Below are 13,876 nucleotides of genomic sequence, written 5' to 3'. Positions count from 1 at the left end.
CATGTCAGCTGTATTACCATATAAAGAATACTGCCACAATAGTTTAATTTGATTGGTCTTTTAATAAAGTTTTTTTTACAGGCAGCATCTTTGAATGATTCAATTATGCCAGTAAGTGAAAATGTCAATACATCCCTTTTGATTTTCTTATTTAAACTATAATATTTTAATCATGGAGAGACAGCTGAGACAGTGGTGATTGATGAGCTACATGAGCCTGACTCCTGTGGGATGTGGTGACAACGGGAGCATGATGAGACTGAGGCAGCCTTGACTGCTAAGAGAAATGAGCACACACACACACATATTCAGACCCACCGCAGCACACAGACACTGAAAATCCTATTTGTCACAGATTTGTGGGGGGGCTTTAATTAATAAGGCTTGTACTGCTAGAAAATGTAATTAGATGATTACAGTAAACAATGTGAATGAAAGGGTATTTGGGATACCAGCATATCTCCAGCTACATTAATCGCGAAAAAATTCATCGCCTTTTTCAATACACCACAACCTGTCTAGACTCAATATTTTAAGTTGTGTGAGCTAATATGTGCCAAGTAGAAGCTTTTTCAGAGTGCATTATCTCTCTGCAAGATGGATCCTATCAGGTGTTGAAACAACAGTACTACCTTTCTTTGCATGCATGCGCACACATGCAATGCTCTGTCATCTCCCAGCTTATGTTTGCTGTTTCTTTGTTCTGCTTGCTTCAGCAATGTGAGTTTTCAAGGAGACACACCCCAGCTCTCTCTACAGAGAACATCCCCCCGCCACACACTCAGGCTGTGAGGCAAACTTCTTGTTTTACTGTGCATCATAATGGTACCATGCCCTCATTTTTCCAGCCAGCTTTCCTCCACAGAAAGATGCCCATACATGCACAGTTGGAACAAAAATACTTCCTCCTTCCACATGGGAATCCCTCGGTTACAATGAGTAATGTGTTGTAGGTGTCTGCGTTGGGAATACTGGCAAATATGGTGCAGTCAAAAAAGTGATATACTGTAGCAGTTAAATACAGTTAACTGTATTGAATCAAAATATATCCCATATGGTTCTATCTGAGGTAAACTTCATTAATCACTACAGATCTCTGGTGTACTATAAGGAATAAATACAATAATCCTCATTGACGTGAGTGTTATTATGTGTTCACTTTAGCTGAGAGCCACAGCTCTGGATAGGTCTGTACTAGTCAGAAGTCTAGTTAGAGATTGCTGGTTTCGTCAACCCTTTGTAAGTTAAAACTTTTTTTTACCACCCTCATTCTTATGTTGTAAATGGAAAACAAAGAAAGTGGTGTGGACCTTGCCACCCAACATTGTTTCAGCCAATTGGCAGCAGTTAGTGCTCGTGCACTGATGGGGGGAGGGGGGCAGTGGGAGAGGGAGTTCTATACACTGGCACATTCAAGCATTCGTGCTGGACTCCAGGCACCTTGAAGAAGGAGAGATGGCTGAGATACAGCCCAAGAGGAAAACGTCTGAAGAGTGTATATATAGAGAATAAAGTTACATGATAAGGTAAGGGCAAAGGCATGTCAACGCTGGAGAAACCTCAGAGATTTGAAATTTCGGGGGCGGAGCTTCTGAGGGATCACTAAAGGGAGGGGTGTATTTGTTTGGCAGTTGAATTTCAATATCTACAATCCTACTGTAGAATCACTTACTCTCCCTTTAAATGATGATGTAATCAGGGAAGGTTTTAAACTACATTTCACAAAAATAACATAAACCTCAAATTACAAAATTTTATATTAATAACGTTTTGCTAAATTACCTGATAATGTCAGCTAGCATAGTATAACTGGATATTTCCTACAAATTTTAAAGTGCTTGAATACTACTAACTCTTAAACATATTCTCCATATACACTATATGGACAAAAGTACTGGCGAACCTACACATTAGTTAGTTTTATAACATCCCATCCCTTGCAGCTATGACAGCTTCCACTCTTCTAGGAAGGCTTTCTACAAGGTTTTTGAGTTTGCCTGTGGGAATTTTTGCCCGTTCATCCAGAAGAGCATTTGTGAAGAGAGACATTGATGTTGGACACTAGGGCCTGGCTCACAATCTCTGTTCTAGTTCATCCCTAAGGTGTTGGATAGGGTAGAGTTCAGGGCTCTGAGCGAGCCAGTCAAGTTCTTCTACACCATCTTTATGGAGCTGGCTTTGTCCACGGGGACATTGTCACATTGAAAGAGGAAAAGACCAAACACAAACTGTTAGAAGAACTGTTGTCAAAAATTGTATGTTGTAGCATCAAGATTTCCCACACCTTGAAAAAACAGCCCGTGCCTAAAGTATTGGGACAGGGGTGTCCCAGTACTTTTGTCTGTATAATGTATGCACATCCATACAATATATCATTTGCTCCCCTAAGTTATAACTTTTGGAAGTTATGCTACAGCTTATGATCCTGCAGTGCTTCCTGTTTGGGTGATTTTTATTTTTATTTTGACAGCATCATAGCCTAGAAACAACCTAACTGTAATATTTCTTAGTTAGTCTTTACTATCTTAAGATTTAACTGCTCAACTGAATTTTCTAGTTCTAGTAAACTAACTAGTAAGAACTTAGTAAGGACTAACAATGGAGTTGCAAAAAGATGGTGCAACCCAATGCTGATCTGTGTCACTGCTGCATGGTAGCACACAGTCGCAGTGTTAGTTTTGCCACCTAATATTGATGAGTTTTGATGAAGTTTGAGTCTAATAGTTAGTCATTAGTCCTTTAGTCATTTGATTTTTCTTTGTTTTAGTCTAGTTTTAGTCAACAGTTGTTCACAGTTTCACACGCAGTGTCCATGTCTGCTCTTTAGTTACAAACTGACTCTCCTCTGTAATTCCACTTGTCATTTATGAACTCTGGACAGAACCGCTGTTTCACTTAGCAGCACCACAGAGGGCTTAACGAAGTTTTCCCAGGGATCATGCTTATCTATATGAATTAATAAATGTAAATTAACTAACACTGGAAGCAATTGGTCTATCGCAATTGCAAAAGAACGAAGGGAAATGGATGTTTCAAATGCAGTTTCAGTGGTAAAAACCGGTTGAAAAAAAATATCTTGAGGATGTAGGTTTCAAAAAATAACATCAGTAACCTAGCTCTATGGCTAATTTCAGCATACTGACCTAGAGAAACATACATTACACATTGGGAACAAACACGTCAAAACAACCGTTGAAAGGTCTCGAAAAATGTAATACATTTTCTCATTGTTTTGGTTTTAATGGTTGCTTTTAATTTAGTTTTAGTCTTGTTTTTGTCATCAAGAAAAGGTTGTCAACACATGTTCATTGACGAAAACATTAAATGAATGTTGCTGTTGTCAACACATTACGTGGAAATCTACCAGCTGACATGTCTTGATATACATCAGTCATTCCTGCGCTTTGTCATTACAAAATGGCATGTCACTGTGTCTCCCTCTTTTTTATGCAAAGGTTACCTCCACTGGCATTCTGAGGCAGAAGTGCCTTTGAAGACTGGAAATTAAATTCCCATCACCGTGAGTGAAATCTGTTTCCACAGAAGGGACCAAACAAGGCCGAGACAGCCTTGTGAAAAGTTAATTTAAATTATGGATTGCAGTGATTTCTAAAGCATTTTTCACTGTGATTGTTTTTAGTTTCCCTGGAACAGTTTAAAGGTTAATTGTGTTATTAAGTGGCTGTTATTGCCTTTGCTTTTGTCAGCATGTCAGGAGGGAACCCAAATTATGGGAAACTATAGCACTATTGTTCCATTTCAAGTAAATTTAGGTGAAGACTGTACAGATGTTTATGTTTTAGGATAGGTTATATTTAGGTTTTTAGATAAGTATCTGTTGTTACACTAAAGTGAACTTTGTTATATTGCACATATTCCTTATTATTCTTTATATTTTGCCAACTTTATTTTTATATTTATATAAATAATAGGGCTGGTCAAGTTAATGCATTATTAACGTGTTATGCATTAATTAATTAACGCCGACAATTAGTTTATCTCACGTTAACGCAGTTCTTATTCTTATTATTTTGAAAGTCCATTGCTCACTGGCTCTGAATACACATACAGTCAAACCACGGATCACAGGAGGGGTGAGATGTTGATCACCCACCCAAACAAGCAGCGGAGGGAGGCTTCGGCAGACTACACTACATGCAGCGTGTGGGAGAAGTAGATAAACAAAAGCAAGACAAGCAGACAAATGTCATAGCGAAGTTGATAGCTACACACTGCATGCTGATTATTAAAACTCACAAACAGCGAGGATCAGTCTCTCTTCCAATGATTTGTGCGCCGCGTTGCACTCACAAAGTTCAAGACAAGTTAACTTCGGCGGTGGGCGGGCGTGTGCGTGAGGCGAGCACAACGGCGACCGTTTCACGGGAATGTGCCTGCTTGTTGCTATGCCTTGTGCTAGACCACTTTGACTCACTCTAACAGGGACACTTGCTACTGAACATAGACTATTTATGCTGCTCCCTGATAAAAGAAAAACCTTTCTGCTGATACCTGTCCAGAAAAAAATATGTATACGTTAACCTGTTGCTCAGAAGGTGTCTGTTATAATGATTTCTTTAATCGTTGTCCAGCCCTGATAAATACAAATCCTTTGCACAACACAAATCCGGATTAATGCACATGTAAATAACTGCTGCATTATTTTTTTTCTTTTACACATACTGTAGTTCTGTTGTTCTTTTGTAACTTGTACATCTGTTTATTCCATGTTTATAGACTGTTACATTTATTTATGTCAATTGTGTGTTTATGTGTATGTCTAGTACCTATTCACCATAACAAATTCCTCTTAAGGGTAATGCTACTTGGCAATAAAGCTCTTTCTGATTCTGATTTTGATGTTTAACATTTATTATCTCTTTTCAACACATCTTTTTGAGAACAGATAGTTCTAGTAATTAATTTGCCCTCCATCCCTCTCTCAAATCTGTGCTCTTTTACATAGCATCTGCCTCGGGCACAGAAGTGTCTTTGTGACATTTTCTCATGTCTCCTCCCCTCGATCCATCATTGAGTAATACAAACTGCATGTGGCCAGGCAGGTGTTTGAGAGCAGAGCAGCATTCCTACACAGTCTCAAACACAGCCTGGAATACTGGAGTCACGAGGCTCAGACACTTTTCCCAGCCCCGGGATAAAGCCTTAACACCACAGCTCAGACTGGTCCCATTCTCTTCCATTGAGTCCAAGGTCATAGTCCCACAGCAAGGGTCAAGGTGATAGGCTGGCAGCCGTCTGCCTCATGCATATGGATGACAGACACTCCATCTGTTCCACTGCAGAATACTAATACACAAGCCTCTTTCTCTGCTCTCCTTTTCTGCCTCAAAGGGCGACCCTGCCAGACCTTACATGGCATCAGTTCCACTTGTTGGTCGCAGAGTGACAATTTATGTAAAACCATAATAGAAATGCAAGTCATTGCTGCACAAAGTCCCTAACTCAACCCCCCCGCGCCACCACCGTTGACTCTCGTACTTTCTTGCCTGATAACATTTATTGTCATCTCTGAAAATTGAAGCAAGACTGCATCATTTGTATGCTGGCATGTGCTATTGCTGCATTTATTCTGGATAAAGATTGAATAGTTATAGTAATGGCTTGCTATCTCACATATGATGCGCAGTATGACTTAGTCCTGGCAGAACAAAGTGTTTCTTCTATACCATAACATATTCCAAAGTGGAGCAAGTTTAAGTAAAGTGCTCGACCCCATCATGCCAGATTCTTTTTTTATTTTTCTATTATTTAAGTAGGGTAGAGTCAGAACACTATCCTCCATACTTACAGTTCCATACAGTCACACTTGGAAGCTGCCCACTACAACCAAATGGTAAACGCTTAAATATCAGCATGTTAGCATTTTCATTGTGAGCATGTTAGCTGCATTTAGCTCAAAGCAACCCATCAACTGTTGATTATACAGCACTTTCGTTATATAGCTTTTGTAATGCATAACTGCTCTGTGTAATCAGACCAGTGTTCGCAGATCAGCATTTAAATGCTGCAGCAGTATGAAAGGATGTAGTTGTTGTCTCATTCCTTATACAGTAAATTATCACGGTACAGGCAGAAAACATTGTAAGAACAAGAAAGAGAGATCGTGTCTTTCTGAAGCTGTATGACTTTATTGTTAATCAGGAGCAGTTTAATGGCCTTTTGGGTGAGAGAGCCAACCATGGTGAGATATCATGCTGTTAGCCAGGCTGCTGCTTGCTCTGTGGGCCTTATGTTTGATCCCCATGAGGTCGGTCTTTAAGCTCCTTCTGTCTGAAGTGCCAGTCATGGGAGGGGGCTGCACATGTACGCAATCCTCTTCTGCAAATTTGTTTAAAAGAGCTTCATTGTGCTCTGCACACAGAGGGCCAGCAGGTGTAATCAGCACTTTTGTGTGGCATTTACAGCCAGCTTAATGGTAGCAGCATTTGCCATTTATCTAACGCAATATGCAACCTCAGACTTCTTTGAATAGCTCCCTGGTATCACACATGGCTGAGCATGCTTACTTGTTTTCATATTAGATCCAATGTATAGATTGTTTTTGTTTTGATTTCTCGTTGCTGGATGCTGGTAGGGAGGAGTAAAGACACTCAGTCATAAGAATGGATTCTTTGGCGGTGTTTTGGCCTGAGGGATTCTGTCATGTCTTTTTCCAAAAAAACCTTTCATCAGAGTTGCCATTCTGTAATGACTACATACTAAATGTTCAGTCGAGGAGAAAACAGCGATAGAGAAATGTTGACTCTACAGCACAGAATGAAAGTTGTCTGCAGTCAGGTGATGATAATACGCTCAGGACAGTAAGACCCAGGTTCGGAGAATGACAAAAAACCACAGGAGTGACGTAATTCTTAATCACATATATTTGTGTAAGCACAATGTTGCGGAAAACAAATGCCTTTCCTCCTCCTTAGCCAGTATGTTCTGACTTCTTTGCTGTCCCTGGGGTTAGGTGGCTTATGAGTGGTTATATAATATTATTAACCTTAACCAGTAAGTGATAATATTTTAGCACAAAGTACATTGTTTATGGTTAACATATATAGAGACTTGGGCTTGAGTTACTCTGACACTATTTTGCCAAATTTTAACAATTAACAACTCCTTACAGTGTGTAATAAAGATGTTATTAACTGATTATTCACATGCACAAATCATTCACCAGACATTTAGAGTATAAGAGACATATTAAACAACTGTATTGTATTGTGTTACACCCGATGTACTTCACATTAACAATCATAGTTTGTGCTTGTAGTGTATCATAAACAATTTGTGCATATTTTAAGCCATTTATTATTTGTTAATAGACTGCATATTATTACAAAATAGGAAGTGCTACCACTTGTACAGTATGTTATGCAGGATAATTGCTTAAATCAGACTACTTTCAATTTGGCTCCGAAGTCTGTAGATATACTGATAGATAGAAAATAGATAAATACAATGAGAATCTGTATTTTGTATTGCTGTATTGGCATGGCCGTAGTTATGTCAGTTTTGCCAAATCAGATTGAAGAGGTTTATTATGAATGTATATTTATGGATGACATGCAATAAACATCCAGCAGGCATGGATGTTTAAGTATAATATTCACTTCCCTTTCAGCCCTAGCTAGTCAAGCTAACGTTTAAAAAGCAGTGCCTGAACAGTAAAGTCGCAAAGCAAAACGTAATCCAGGACATGATCAAATAAACTTACAGAAACCTGAATCAGAAAACCAAAATCACAACAGGCTAAACCAAGAATAACTCAAGAAGTCATAAAACAGACAACCAAAAGCATTACAGTCAGGTGATAATTCTCTGAGGGTTCATCACTACAAGCAACCCCTTTTCAAATACAAGTTATGTAACTCAAATAACTTTGTCAAGTGAACCGTTTATAAAATACTGATTATAGCTTTATAATATCTCCCTCCCAGAGCAGCTGTTATAATGCTCACTGTAGACAGTCAGCACTACATATAAAAAATCATCTCAAATGTTGGAAATTAAGGGGTGTATAGGAAGTGCACAATATGACACATTAACATCTGCCTTTACAGCAGTAAGTCATTGTGTTTACTTGAGTAGATTCTCTATGATTCAAATTGCAAATACTGTAGCTGCATATTGTTGAGCGTTGATTGAAGTAGATGAGACTTCAGCATCCCAGATGCACTTTTCTTTGACTGAATCCTATTCTCATAGGCAACAACATACCTTGCCAAAAGAAATGTCACACAATCATGTCAAACAAAGCAATGTTCCCAACGGGAGTCTAAGCAGACATAATATCATATTGATCAGATTATATGGATTAAGGACGTGTTTGCACGACATTTGGTCGCAAAAGAGGATTTCTGCTCAGTAAACATGGATTTAAATATCCATAACTGCATTTCAGTTTCAATACGCCTTTTATTTTGGTTTTTGTTTTCACAAATATGATAATGCATACACATAGGAACATACTGGTACATATAGCTCCAACATGTCCTGCACATCAAAGAGGGGAAAAATTAAAAGTTTGAGATTCAAAGAAAGATACATATCATATCTAGCATGAAGAATACACAATAAACAGACATTTATTTTGAGTGAGAACACTTGACCTGTGGGAAATTGTCATTTTTTAAATCAGCTGTATGTCAGAGTTGTTAAAATAATCTCTGCGCTCTCAGGCTCCTGAAACGTGAGTATAAATCTTAGAAGTAATTCGCACCAGTATCTCAAGAAGTGGACCATCCATTCACACGTCAGTTTCATTCCAACTTCACCCAGCAGGGGCTCAATGATCACAGGAGGATATCCACTGCTGTATATATCAAGAAATGGGGCCTGAGGCCGAGGAGGAAGAAGTAGATTATCAGCTAGCTTTTGATCTGTCTTTGATGCTCCATGTTGGAACGTATATGAATTCCATTGGTGGTGATTTTTTCTACATTCTCCACTTCTTGATTTACTCTCCATTAACCTATCCATTTGAGTGAACAGCTGACCTCTCTCGCTCTCTCTCAAGCTTGACATGTCTTTGCTGCTCTGTGGGCAGCAGTGGTAGAGCATCCCATGGAGAGCTCATGTTTGGTTACTAGGCAGATGTTATTAATATTTAAAGAGTGTTCTTGTGCATGTTGTGGTGTAAATTCACTTCTTCAGTGGTGCAAAGGCTGCGCGCTCTCTTGGGATAAACTCCTTGGGAGACTCCTTCGGATGCAGGATTGTTCCCTTGCTTTGTCACACACAGCTGACAGAGTACAGAGAAACCCTCTTACTATGTGTTTGCTTATTCATATTGCAAAGCCCACAACCCTCAAGCAGTATGCAGTACAATACTCTCTAGCGTTTGGGAGCATATTTGGCAGTATCTTTCGTTCGTTATATAGAAATCTGAATTAGTACACACAGGTTGTTTGGATGCATTGGTGCATTTGAGTGCCTTATTGCTGGGATGCATGACTGAAGCCAGTGAGGGAAGTGACTGACTAATGAAACACCTCGCAAATCTGTTACATGGGGAGAAGGCTGCTACATGGGAAAGGAAGGATGTAAAAAAAAACAGGACAAAAAAAGAACAAGTGAGAAAGTGATCAGGCTGTCTAAGTAATATGAAGCTACCAAATCTATCCCGCAACTACAATTAGTATAGCGGCCATCAGCTGGCTAACTGTGAACTTGGTTCCTCCCTTCGACCTTCTCACCTCAAACTGTAATGTCACCGTCAGTGATGATGGTAAAAGAAAAGTTACTACATTAGCTCCTGGAGCTGAATGTAGGCGTACTGTACTGTGTATTAGAGTTTAAGTCATATCACTTGTGGATATTTATAGAAAGGCTGAGACAAGAGAATAGTGTGGGTGCTCATTTACAGCATGTGCCCATGCATGCACATCCTAAGTGATGATTATTCACTGCAAAGAGATGAAACATAAGCAAGCAAATAGATCACTTGATGACCTCAGTATGTCCGGAAAGCAGTTAATCACACATTTTCATTTAGTGAGTCTAGGAGAATGATGAAAATGAATTCTTGTAAAATTCTTGTCTGCTAATCCAAGTGGTTAAGATGCCCATTAATGGTAAAGATAGCACCTTATATATTTTTTTTCTCCACTAAAACTGGATATTGCCATGGCATGCAGATTAGAAACTCACTGAAAATCCAGTGTCACTAAGTAGGCAAATCCAGAGTGATACTGCTACAGGCAATAATGAGGCTACAGCTCATTTATCCACAATAACAGTGGAATTAAGGACCACTTTACTCTGGTCATACATGGTGGTGCAACTTTGTCCATTCATTCATTCATTCATTCATTCATTCTTTCATTTGTCCAAACTTTTTTCATGTTAATACTTGTATTTCTCAAGTTTTATACATTGCTCTTGTCCATGAAAAGAGGTGTGTAATTAAAGCAGTATTTTATTTTTCTGACTTTACCCATTATCCACCCACACAGGTGTTTTCACTCATATTGCCTAATTCTCAAGACTTTGTGGGTGCAAACTTCACTTCATTGCCATCTCTCGCAGCCTTCTGTTGGTTTTATTGTACATTTTGAGGTGGGTCAACTCAATCCGTTATAATTATTATTAGTTCATAAAGTTTAGTGGTATCACATAATTCCCAGCATGGCGCCACCCAACTTATAGGTCATTGAAAACAGCTGTGTGGGGGGGGGACACAGCTTTAATGAAAAAAAACAACATATTATTTTAGTTTTACTGTAAAACCATTGCGTGGAGGCTCTTAAAAAAACTGAGGTAAGTTGAAAACTAGGTAATCATTCCATTGCTAACAAATGCAAAAATAAAATGAATAACATCTTTTTTCTCTTCTTTGTGATAGGGCTGTTCCATGGTTTTTAACCTCTGTCATGGCTTGTGATGGATTATTAACTAAAGATGAAATTAAAACTCATCACAGCATATCTGTGATTTACACCAGCACAATCTCAGGAAACAGATTAAAGGACAAATTGGTCCCTGCATCCTCAGTAGCTCTGTTCACTTACTCGTCTGTCCTCTGAAAATTTAAATCACATTTCACCTGTCAGTGAGGCGCATTTTAACCTCTGCGTTGGTTTACTACACTTGAATTAGCCCTGGGAGGATAGTTTGCCTTGCTGGAGGATATAGCAACATGAGCTCTGAGGCTAACGGGAGATGAACAAAACAGAGAGTCAGAGAGAGGGGGGCAGAGCTGGGCAGCAGATGACGAGAACTTCTTGAGGCAGATGTTTTATAAAATAATGCAGTCTCAGAAACATGTTTGTCAAAAGGTCTGGCACTGAACTGTGGGCTAGAAATACAAAATATTTCTCACCATTTTCACTTTCTCAACTGGGTACAAATTTGGCTGACATGTGCCTATTTCTTCTTCCAGTCCTGTCTTGCAATGAGTCACACTTGGTGAGAGTTGGGAATGTGGTTCACTAAGGCTCCAGCCAGCCAGACAGCTACCGAGCGTCTCCTTCTGCTCCTGCTTCCTCCTGCCTCTTCCCGGCTGCATCATTTGGCTCGTGCTCAGCTGACTGTCAGTTGTCCTGACAGCCTGACCTCCTGGAGCCTTGCCAGCCAAATGCCACCTTACATCGGGCTCAGCCTCGCCCAGGTCTGGCCCTCAATCATTTTCACACCCACATCCACCTTTAACACCCCGCTCCCTCCTCCCTTTTTCACTTGACACTAAAAAGACGAATCGGTTTTTTGTTTCTCTTTATTTATGGCTCTCCCTGATTCTGCAGTGAAGGCTGGGAAGAATGTCTTGGTGCTGTAGTGTCGGCATATGGAAATGCTAATGTTAAACAATATACACACACTGCCTCTGCTTGGAGATAATATATATTTGTTTTCCGCCTTGAAACAAGAACATCTACAGTTGCACGAGCATTCGTATCATAGGCTAATTTCATTGATGTTTCTCCTTACTTGCCACTGAATTGCCATAACACAACTATCATGTGATTGCACCTGGCAGTCTTGAGAGCAAAAACTTTTTGTTCAATCCAGTTTCTGAGAGATTAAAGCTTGCTGGAAATTGAGAAACACAGTGCACACAATGTGTCTGTTGCTGGCACTGACAGCTTCTTTTGAAGCTGGTTTTGTTATCTGAAGCTTAGCATGCACAGTGTATCATCCTGTGAGGAGATGACAAGGCCTGATAAACCAGTGTTTACTGCACAAGTTAACGGGGGCAATCAATAGCAACACTCGATACCCTGAATATAGAATTGCTGAAGCACCTGCGGTGATGGAGAAAAGGGGAGTTGTTTATAAAAAAAGGGCCATAATATACTGAGGCTTTTAAAAAAAAAATGCATTAATCTGATTATAATCTGATTATGTCAGATTATCCTGTCTGATCAGACAGGCTACCACATAAATGTAGATTCAGAGCACAAAAAGATGGTACAGAAAGGGAGAAGATGGAATATAATGTGGTGGCTGAAGACACAGACGTTGTAATACCACCCATGCACTTAGACCAGTGGGCCTGATAATGACCACTGATGACAAGATAATTGGTGGCAAAATATATTTCCAGCAGGCAGCAATAGTAAATTGACACTTAACCAACATGCCAGACCATTCAGCCCATTCTCGTCCCAGGGTCTCTTATAAGGATGCTTTGTCAACACCCTTTGGCGCCGCTTTTTAACGCCCTGGGTACCCTTTAGTGTTGTTTTTGTACGTGTATTGCTCCACGGTCAAGTTAGCAACAATAATTTATAAATTTATATAACTTTATAAATAAAACAAGTGGTTAACGTTGTACAGCATTATAAAACGTTGCAGTTTGGTTAGGTTTAGGCAACAAAACTTTTGGTTTGGTTTAAATATCTACATTACTTATGGGACTTAAATTATGAAAGTTATGTAACATCACACACACAAATGGAATCAATGTTAACTTTTTATTTCACATAGGAGAGGAACATCAGACTTTTAGTGTTAAACAATGGCACTAAAGGGTATTCCGCAGTGCATTGATCTATGACGTGCAAGTACGCCATGTGCGCTGGTACCAGACGCTGAAGGACGTGACAAAGCGTAGCTATTTGACGCTCTGGGAATCAGAATGGGCTGGACAGTTACATTCTCTTACAAAAGCTGAAAAAAGCCTTCGGAAGCGTGTTAGACAACAGATAGAGACAATGTTGCATAGGCTGACTGACTGAATGCTGTGTTTGGCCAAACATTTGCTGGCCTTGGAGCCCTACAGGAAATTCAAAAAAGGGTAACTTTTTGGTGCTTGATGGGGGTGAGCATGTGATGCAAGCACAGTGTCTGGCAATGTGTCAGGACCTCTTAGGAACTGCCTACTCATAGACCAACTCACAGATATTTTCGGGACTCTTGAGATGTTATGCAGGCTCTTGTTCTCTCAGATGTACAGCTCTCAAGAGGAGCAGATCAGACAACCACAAGTACAGTGTGAGAAGAGACTACGTGACACTTATATCTCCAGGATGCAGGGTATAGAGGCATTGTTCTATACCCTCCCTGCAAAACCTTGTGTGGTTGCAGACAGCACACACAAACCACACACCTAAAGCAACACCTGTACAGTTCAGCAAGTTCACAAGTTCAGCTAGTGGCCAAAATCTGCCCTTTCAAATTAAATGCTTTTGTTTTTAGAATACAAAAACACTAATGTCCTCTGTGGCTTTTAGTAGAGGGGCATGCTAGAAGTGAAAAAGAGGTCAACATGATAGAGAGATATATTGATGACTAAACTGACATTTAAAAAATAATTATTGTCAAAACTTTCATTAAAGGACCACAATTGTACTGTGACTCTCACTTCTATGGTGTCTGTGCAGTGTAGTGATAAAGAAATAGGTCAGCCAATGCAAGGATGTGACTTACT

The sequence above is a fragment of the Micropterus salmoides genome, unplaced genomic scaffold, assembly GCF_014851395.1.
Source record: "Micropterus salmoides isolate LMB-PRFRI ecotype aquatic unplaced genomic scaffold, ASM1485139v1 Ms_hic_scaffold_4, whole genome shotgun sequence".
In the NCBI taxonomy this organism is placed as follows: Eukaryota; Metazoa; Chordata; class Actinopteri; order Centrarchiformes; family Centrarchidae; genus Micropterus; species Micropterus salmoides.
The sequence above is the reverse complement of the archived record's forward strand: the minus strand, read 5'-3'. Positions refer to the sequence as shown.